At 42.1% G+C, this 8,138-nt stretch overlaps 1 long non-coding RNA gene across 1 annotated transcript; it reads right to left on the bottom strand.

Annotated features, from left to right (window-relative positions):
- Positions 1-4,225: 4,225 nt before the first annotated feature.
- Positions 4,226-5,693, bottom strand: LOC145051707 (uncharacterized). The gene is made up of 3 exons (XR_013683778.1): positions 5,509-5,693; positions 4,752-4,818; positions 4,226-4,385 (listed from the first exon to the last, which is right to left on the bottom strand). It is a non-coding gene; the product is annotated as an uncharacterized LOC145051707 (long non-coding RNA).
- Positions 5,694-8,138: the final 2,445 nt, after the last annotated feature.

Genomic DNA, 8,138 nt, shown 5'->3' with positions numbered 1-8,138 from the left:
TGGGTCAGGTTGGGAAACCTGAAGAGTACATGGGGTTTTCAACCCACAATAATATAGTTGATATGTTTAATTGTCAAACAATGAATCCGATTACCCATCCCCGTTTTCTTTTTTATTCTTCCCTAAGGATCTATCCTAGGGGTCATCGTTGCTGACAGTATTGTTACAGGGATTTCTTCGCAATATGTGTTAGTACGTTTTCTTTCTATTTTCATTCCTAAGGATATGTCCTAAGGATTATCTTAATCATCATTGCTGATAGTACTGTTATAGGGATTTCTCCACATTACATGTTAGTAGGTTAGATCACATTAAATGGGCACAAAGTCCATTATTGTCTGTGTTCCATGGGATGGTCATGAATAGTCCGGTGGTCATCACCTATACTATGCTAAGTGACTACATCATTGGTACACTGGTACTGTTCCAACATCATTGGTATGCTAATACCATTTCTACATCGTTGATATGGTAATACCATTTCTACATCCATTATCGTAGTAGGGCATCTTATCTTTTGTCATACTATCGTATCTTATCTTTTCATCATATTATGGCATCTTTTATTACCTTTCATTACCCAATGTATTATATTCATAAAAATATATATACAGTATAAATGATATAACATTCCATCTAACACATAATATTTTTACACATATGCACATATAGCATTTAATTATTTAGATACTTCATATCTATGTGTAAGGTGAAAGTAATTATGAACCCACTTGATAAAAGTGGCAATCTCGGAATTTGGGCAGACCTTCACCTTGGTACTATATCTTTTCTTCTGACGTGACCTAGGTACGAATATCACTAAGTCTTAGTCTTACTTTCCTGGCGACTAATTTATAGTATATATTCCTCACTAATCCCAATGTTTATATCAAGATCTATCATGTAAGTAACAACCAGGTAGGATCATATAGGAGGTAGGTTGTGTTTGGTATACATAGTATATTATTTAGAAGTCTCACTTTAAACACCTCACTAAATCCAACCTATACATCATCCCCATATGTAGATCAATCAGTATAATGACTTGGAATCACTCATAAATCTTATTTATAGGTTCATAATAACGACTTATGACAATAAATATAAGTTAATTGAAAGAGAAAGAGTGTAGATCAACTTACCGAGTAATTTGATGAAAACCGGGAACTATGTGGGAAGAACTCTGACCTGGGAGCTTCAACTAAATAGCCACTACCAGTCAGGTACTTCAGGTATCGTTGGGCTTCGCCGAGATGCTAGAAAACTTAAGGAAAATGGGTATAGGATGGAGAACTGAGAGATAGAGGCTGTAAGGGTGAGATCTGAGGAGCATATACGAATGGCTATTTATAGGGAAAAAAATTTATTTGCACACTGTGCATTCGGTTGGACTGGGTGACATGGCGATTCCTGAGTGGTGATACGTGTCACAATTTGGGCAGGGTGTCAGATGCACGCCGTGCATGTTGTCTGTGCGTGTGGCTGTGTGCGAGAAATTCTGATTTGTTAGAAAATTCATATCTTTTTCGTATGAGCTCCGTTTTTCACGAGTCTTATATCCACACATAGCTATCGACGAGATCTACAACTTTCATTTAGACTTCATCGACTACTTTTGACTTTCTTTTTAAAGTTATATATTTAATAGGATTAGACTGTTAAAGTCCTTTAAAATTTTATAACGCTCTCGTCTAACATCTATTCTCGATTGTTTTTGTATCGACAGACTCCTATTAATCAGATCTTCGATTCTCTTTTAGATTGTTCCGACTAACAATCAACCGATCTAAAAGTCGATACCAGTGTTGCACACTGTTGCACTGAAACTTAGAAAAATCATAAATTCCTTTCACGAAGTCAAATTTGGGTGTTCTTTATATGCACACGATTGATTTCTCGTTTACTACGACTTTTGTTTAGACTACCTAGGCTAATAAACAATATATCTCTGATTTACTATTTACAACACTCTGTGTTGTATTAATTTAATTGCAAAACTTCAAAGAAGCATAACTTCTTCATACGAAGTCGTATTTCAAAGTTCTTTATGTGCACGGAATCCTTGTCACATGTACTATAACTTCAGTTAAGATTATTTATCCTAAATAATCTTCTATCAAAAAATCATTTTTATCTTTTATTATATTTTAACCGACCAGCTCGAAGTTACAGGCGTTACATAATCATTTTCCAAGTTCAGGGAATTTAAAATGGAAGTAGGAATGGCAACGGGGAGGGTTCGGGGCAGGGCATGGTTTCCCAAACCCGCCCCGATATCTTTCGGGTATCTTATCGGGGCACCCCATCAGGTTTCGGGTTTTCCTGTCGGGTTTGGGTATCTTATCGGGTTTACAACAATTTACAACAAAATCTTTTTTCCTATTTAGGGTACCTCAGTGTCATATAAAAATATAACAAAAAATTACATTATTAAAAAGATAGATGTTCCATCCTCCCTTTAAAAATAAAAATATGATGCATCACTTTCACAAAATAAATAGGACGTTGTTTTATTAAAAATTATTTGATTTAAGTTTAGTGTAATATGTCAAAACATAAAAAATAAAAAATAAAAAAAAGATCATTACACCATATTGTTAAAAATTAAGAGGATTGTCCACAGTAAGTATTGTACCTATAAATTCATGCAATTAACATAAAAAGGATTCGAACATATTATATATATATATATATATATATATATAATCGGGGTGGCGCGGGTTGGCGCAAGGATAACCCATTCATTGCCTCAAACTCGATAAAAGCCCGATAATGACCCGTTACCCGACCCGAAATGCTCACGTTTTAGGTTTCCCGTCGGGTTCAGGGTTTTTTTGCCACCCCTAAGTGCAAACTAAAAGAGAAACAAAACACAACATTAGTTGTCTCCGATATGATAATGGAGGGGAGTATCTCGCAACAGAATTCAGTGAGTACTTGAAAACAAATAAGATCAAACGATATCTAAATTGTCCAAATACCCCATAACAAAATAGGGTATCTAAGAGGAAGAATAGACACTTGGGTGAGATCTGTAAAAGTATAATGCATGATAAAAATGTTCCAGGGCAGTATTTCGTAGAAGAAATGAAAACAGTTGCATATGTGATTAATAGGATTCCACAACAAAATCTTGATTACGTATCAACATTTGAAAAGCTCTTGGATATAAAGCCTAATGTGAGTCACCTACTTGTATTTGGGTGTGTATGTTACGTGTTTATACCCAACCACTTGCGAAGTAAAATGGAAAAGAAAGTTGTTCGATGCTTATTTGTGGGGTATGATCAAGAAAGAAAGGGTTGTAAATGTTGTGATCCTAACTCTGGAAGGTGCTATGTATCATGGAACGTAGTCTTTGATGAAAATTCCTCATGGTGGCAGAAAAGCACGAGGTTCTCTTGATTCTAAAATTCTTACAGAAGAAATGGAGTCATCAAATGTGAGACCAGATATTAAAGGGAGTGATGTGGTAATTGATAACGATGATGCTCATGTCCAAGATGAAGTTTTCAATGATGATAACAACAACGAGACTCAAAATCCCAGAAGATCATCAAGAGTCAGGAAATAAAATCCTTGGTATGCTAATGTTGCAATAGTTGAAGAAATAGAAACAGAACTAGATACATATGATCAAGTTGCAACTAAACAAGAGTGGGTCTTGGAAATGTAGGAAGAATTTGATGCCCTAATTAGGAACCAGACGTGGGATTTTCTTCTAAAACTAGATGAAGTGAAGCTCGTTTCATGCAAGTGGGTATTCAAGATAAAACGTAGTGCAAATAGATCAACTGGTAGATATAAGGTGCGTCTGGTAGCACGTGGTTTCTCGCAACAATATGGTATGGATTATGAGGATACGCTTAGCCCGATGGCTAATTTAACCAGAATTAGGGTTTTGTTAGCTTTGGCGGCAAGTAAAAGTTGGAAACTATGGCAAATGGACGTGAGTACTATTTTCCTATATGGAAACTTGGATCACGTAATCCATATAGATCAGCCTCATGGTTTCAAGAGTAAAAATCAACCAAGCTATGTGTAAAATCAAGAAAGATTTATATAGCCTAAAACAATCTCAAGGGTCTGATTTGGAAAAATGGTTGAATTTCTTGAACACAACAAGTATACAAGTACTCCATCAGATACTAGTTTATTTGTGAAGAAGCTTAGAAGCAAAGTTGCATTGGTTCTCGTTTATGTCTGTAACAACGCAAATTTTCAAACAAATTTTTCATTTTAAAAATAAAGTATTTCCATTCAAAACAAGGCATAAATAATTTAAGTGTCATGTCAAATACAAACTGTCTAAATCCCAAGATCATAAAAACATCCTTCAGTGTGTATCGATCACGCCGGCGCCTTCCCACGGTCCTCGCTAGTACCTGAAACACATACATAACAACTGTAAGCATAAATGCTTAGTGAGTTCCCCAATATACAACTTACGCACATACGCCTTTCCAGGCCCTGACCTTCCGGTCCATGTGTCTCAGGGGACTTCCGTCCCTGCTGGGTAAACCTTCCGGTCCTACCCACGCCGACCTTCCGGTCCATCACACAACATATCGCCTTCCGGCCCATAACATATTGCCTTCCGGCCCATAATATAATCGCCTTCCGGCCCATGACATACATAGCACACATATAACAAATAACTTACCACATATAGCATACATATCACATATCATATCCGACCTTCCGGTCACACAGTCAAACCCTTCCGGGTACAGTATAGTGAGAAGGCTCACCTCGTGAATGCTGAAAGCTAGCAAATCCTGAAATCACTCGTGCACAATCCGACGAGCTACAACCTCCCTATAACATCACATATCCCTCATTAACACTTATATCTTCTAAGTGTGACTATCCCTAAGAAGTCAGACTTAGGTCAACTCTGGTCAACGGTCAACGGTCAACGGTCAACGGTCAACTCGACCGGACTCGGCGAGTGCCATGGCGACTCGGCGAGTCTAGACGTCCTCCAACTCTCTGAGATTCCCTATTTACTCGTCGAGTATCCTCCTTGACCCGACGAGTTACTCCTGGAAGAATCGCGGGGCCACCCCGACTCAACTCGCCGAGTCTGAAGAACAACTCGACGAGTCCCAGTTAATCTTCAAGCTACTCGCCAAGTCTGTTCATCGGACTCGGCGAGTCCATGCCATGCAACCGTTCAAACTGCATCCTAAGGTCAGAACTGCTTCGACCATTCCTAGGTCTGGCCTTCCTAGGCTGATCCATCACGTAAAGTCCTCATTTCAGTGCTCATGATACACCATATGATTCATAATTTGCATTTTGACCTAAGGCATAAGGATTCCAATCCAAAACCTTCATCAATTCCCGAAATGCACAGACATGGGACATTCTGGACCTCCATAGGTCCCAATACAGGGTTACAATCGTTTAGGGGACTAGGGTAACATTCAATCTATTCACAAAAGGGTTCCATAAACCCTAATTCCATAATCACATCAACATAGCAGAGTATACTCGAATTCTTACCTGGATGATGTATCCTCTGTGTCCCCAATCCTCAGAATGTGACTCCCTTTCTGCTCCTTTAGCCAATCCCTTCTCTTCCTTGCACAACCACTCTTCTATAATCAACAATGGCCTATAATCCTTGCTCCAGGTGCACACAATCGATTTAGGGTTCTTCTCAGAAGGCTAAAATGAACAATGACGGCCAATGAGTCCTTTTTATACGTCCCAAACCTGAACGGTTAGGGTTTTCGCTAAACAGTGTAGACTCGCCGAGTCCATATCTGGACTCGTCGAGTCCAGTCGCGATCCCGCGACCAAGTCTGCGATCCTACTCGGCGAGTCTAGGCTCCAACTCGCCGAGTCCCCTCTTAAATCACCCCAAAAACATAATTTAATAATACCTGAGATTCCGGGCTGTTACAACTCTCCCCCACTTGGATTAGACTTCGCCCTCGAAGTCTCACTCTGAAAATAGTTCCGGATGTTGCTCCCGCATCTCACGTTCCGGCTCCCAAGTCATTTCCGATCCCTTACGGTGTTGCCACTGAACCAACACCAGAGGTACCTCCTTGTTCCTCAGAACCTTGATCTTCCGATCCCTGATGGCCACTGGTCTCTCGGCATAATTCAGGCTCGCATCCACCTGAATATCCTCCAATGGAACCACTGTCGACTCATCGGCTATGCACTTCCTCAATTGCGACACATGAAAAGTGTCGTGGATCTGTCCCAACTCCGCTGGCAACTCCAACCGATAGGCTACCCGGCCTATCCTTGCAATCACACGAAATGGCCCAATATACCGGGGCCCCAACTTGCCCCTCTTCCTTAATCGAATCACTCCTTTCCAAGGAGAGACCTTCAGGAGAACGAAGTCGCCGACCTAAAATTCAAGCTCGGATCGGCGCCTGTCTGCATAACTCTTCTGTCGGCTCTGGGCGGTCAATAACCTCTGTCTAACTTGCTAAATCTGCTCTGTCATCTGAAGCACGATCTCTGTGCTGCCCATCACTCTCTGTCCCACCTCTCCCCAGCAAATGGGGGTCCGACACCTCCTACCATACAACAGCTCAAAAGGTGGCATACCAATGCTCGAATGATGGCTGTTGTTGTAGGAAAACTCTGCTAAGGGTAAATATGCATCCCAGCTACCCCCGAAGTCTAACACACACGCTCGAAGCATGTCCTCCAGCGTCTGAATCGTCCGCTCGCTCTGACCGTCTGTCTGGGGATGGTATGCGGTACTAAAATGCAATTTAGTACCCAGCTCCTCATGGAATTTCTTCCAGAACCTGGAAGTGAAGCGCACATCACGGTCTGAAACAATCGAGATCGGCACTCCATGCCGAGATACCACTTCTCTCACATATATCTCCGCCAACTTCTCCGCTGAAGAACTCTCGCTGATGGCAAGGAAGTGTGCACTCTTCGTCAACCTATCCACAATCACCCAAATTGCGTCAACTCCCCTAGCAGTCCTCGGCAATTTGGTGATGAAATCCATAGTGATCTGTTCCCACTTCCACTCGGGGATCTCCAATGGCTGTAACTTGCCATGCGGTCTCTGGTGCTCGGCCTTAACCCTACGGCAGGTCAAGCACCTCTCAACGAACCATGCCACGTCCCTCTTCATACAGGGCCACCAATACTCATTCCTCAAATCCAAATACATCTTCGTAGCACCGGGATGGATCGAGAATTTCGATCTATGAGCCTCTTCCATCAGAGTAATACGCGTACCGCCCACGAACGGTACCCAGATCCGACCCTGAAACGTCATAAGCCCTCGTCCATCCTTAACGAACTCTGAAATTAACCCCACAACCCGCTCTTTCTTCTGCATTTCTGGCCGCACAGCCTCAGCCTGTGCCCCACGAATAGCATCCAATACTGGAGTCATCACAGTCAGTCTCAAGCATACATCTCGCAATGGAGTGCTCTCCGCCCTGCGGCTCAACGCGTCGGCTACCACATTAGCCTTTCCTGGGTGGTACAGGATCTCACAATCATAATCCTTGACCACATCCAACCACCTCCTCTGACGCATATTTAGGTTGGGCTGATCCATCAAATATTTCAAGCTCTTATGGTCCGTGTATATCGTACATCGAACCCCATACAGGTAGTGACGCCAAATCTTGAGAGCGAATACTACTGCCCCCAACTCTAAATCATGCGTGGGATATCTCGCTTCATGAGGCTTCGGCTGCCTCGACGCATACGCTATCACATGACCCCTCTGCATCAACACTGCACCCAGTCCCGAAATCGATGCGTCGCAATATACTACAAAATCTTCCATCCCTTCCGGGAGAGCTAATACCGGGGCTTCGCACAACCTCTGGCGAAGTGTCTCAAAGGAGGTCTGCTGCTCGGGCCCCCATGAGAATGCAACACCCTTCCGGGTCAATCTGGTGAGCAGCACTGCGATCTTGGAGAAATCCTTAATGAATCTCCGATAATACCCTGCCAACCCAAGGAAGCTCCTGATCTCAGAGGGTGACTTCGGCACCTCCCAACTCATCACCGCCTCAACCTTGGCCGGATCGACCAATATCCCTTTCTGATTAACAACATGTCCTAGAAATTGGACCTCCCGCAACCAGAAGTCACATTTGGAGAACTTTGCATAAAGCTTTTCCGACCTC

Source organism: Lactuca serriola, chromosome 5 (assembly GCF_051521515.1).
Source record: "Lactuca serriola cultivar US96UC23 chromosome 5, Lser_US96UC23_V15, whole genome shotgun sequence".
Taxonomy (NCBI): domain Eukaryota; kingdom Viridiplantae; phylum Streptophyta; class Magnoliopsida; order Asterales; family Asteraceae; genus Lactuca; species Lactuca serriola.
Note: the sequence above shows the minus strand (reverse complement) of the source record. Positions and strands in the feature narration are given on the sequence as shown.